Source organism: Suricata suricatta, chromosome 1 (genome assembly GCF_006229205.1).
Source record: "Suricata suricatta isolate VVHF042 chromosome 1, meerkat_22Aug2017_6uvM2_HiC, whole genome shotgun sequence".
Taxonomy (NCBI): Eukaryota; Metazoa; Chordata; class Mammalia; order Carnivora; family Herpestidae; genus Suricata; species Suricata suricatta.
The window spans coordinates 171734842-171736537 of record NC_043700.1 but is presented as its reverse complement, the minus strand read 5'-3'; the positions used below and the strand labels follow the sequence as shown (position 1 = coordinate 171736537).

Genomic DNA, 1696 nt, shown 5'->3' with positions numbered 1-1696 from the left:
TAGAGGAAAAAACAGGATTTGAACTCATATTTGTATGACATCAGTTTCAGCGTTTCTTGTCATAATATTATATACTACAAAGCAAGCCTTCAATGTTTATTTTCTGAAGTTTGAATCCTGGACCAAACGTTCACTATTATGAACTTGGATAGGTCTCAATTTACTCATATTTATTTATTTATTTATTTATTTATTTATTTATTTATTTATTTTTTTTTTACAAAAGGGTCTTTATTTGTAAAAAGCCAAAGGGGCCCCTGGGGCGACAGGACAGGCAGGCCGGCTTCTCAGGGGTCAGGGGCATCTGGGCAGATGCGCTTGAGTGGAGGGAGGGCGCCCTCCGAGTCCTCTGTGTCACCCTGGGCTGCCTCAGGGACAGGTGGCACTGGCTCAAAGACGGGGTAAGCTTCGGGGGGCCTCAGCCTCCAACAATTCTGGAACAGGCTCCTCCTTGGTCAGCATTGGGGGTTCATCGGTGCTGCCTGCTGTCATGCCCCCAGGATCTCTTTCTTGGCCCAGCCATGGGGGCTGAGTATCCTCTGGAACCCCTTCTGGTGGTCCAGCAGGTGACACAGGGGGCTGGGCTGAGAGGTGTCCCCAGGGCTGGGCTCAGTGCCCTTTTGCAGGGAGCCTTCTGAATGGAAACTCTGGTTACTGTTCTCATCATTGAGATCCAGCAGGATGAGAGGGCCACCCCCTCGGGTACTGGCGCCCCTGCCCCGCCGCTCCAGCCTCGAGATCTCTCTGCCCCACCACCTGCCCTCCGCCGCTCCTCCTCCTGGGGGTTCACCACTGGCACCCACTTGAAGATACAAAGGGAAGTGTCGCCCACAGTCACCCAGCGCTTCTCCCATCTCTGGACGTTCTCGATGGTCGCCATCACCTTCTTGATGTCATCCTTGGCCCGGCTCTGGGTCTCGGCCCGCAGGGTCCGGCCATGCTGACAGGGCTGGGGCCAGGCCGAGCCCGCGGCTGGGCCGCCTCCAGTCTGGTGGACTCAGGCTTGGCGCCACCTTTAAAATGAAGATAACATTTCACATTTTGAGATAGTTTTTAAGACTAAATGTCATATTATTAAGAATGGAAAAGAATAAAAAACAAAGCATAACTAAAACAATTTTAAAACTGAAAGTGTTCTAATTGATGACTATATCCAACATTTTCATTTTAACCATAGAAGACTCAAATAAACTTATGATAATTGTTTCAACTAATTGGTTTGTTTGCTTCAAGCTTTTATTTACATTTCAGTTATTTAACATACAGTGTCATATTATTTTCAGGTATACTAATATAATGATTCAACACTTACACTTCCATACATCACCTGGCGGTCATCACAAGTGCACTTCTTAATCCCCATCACCTGTTTAACTTTCCCCTCACCCACCTCACCTCTGGTAACCATCAGTTTGCTCTCTGTAGTTGAGAGTCTGTTTCTTCATTTGACTTTCTTTCTCTCTCTTTTTCCCCTTTGTATGTTGTTTTGTTTCTTAAATTCCATATATGAGTGAAATCATATGGTATTTATCTTTCTCTGACTTATATCACTTAGCATAATCCTTTCTAGCTCCATCTATGTCACTGCAAATGGCAAGATTTCAATCTTTTCTATGGCTAAGTAATATTCCACATATATGTATATGTGTGTGTATATGTATATATATATATATATATATATATATATATATATATA

The 1696-nt window shown here is 44.6% G+C and overlaps 1 pseudogene; it reads right to left on the bottom strand.

Annotated features, from left to right (window-relative positions):
- Positions 1-220: 220 nt before the first annotated feature.
- LOC115302288 overlaps positions 221-1696 on the bottom strand; it is a 79718-nt pseudogene continuing 78242 nt past the window's right edge.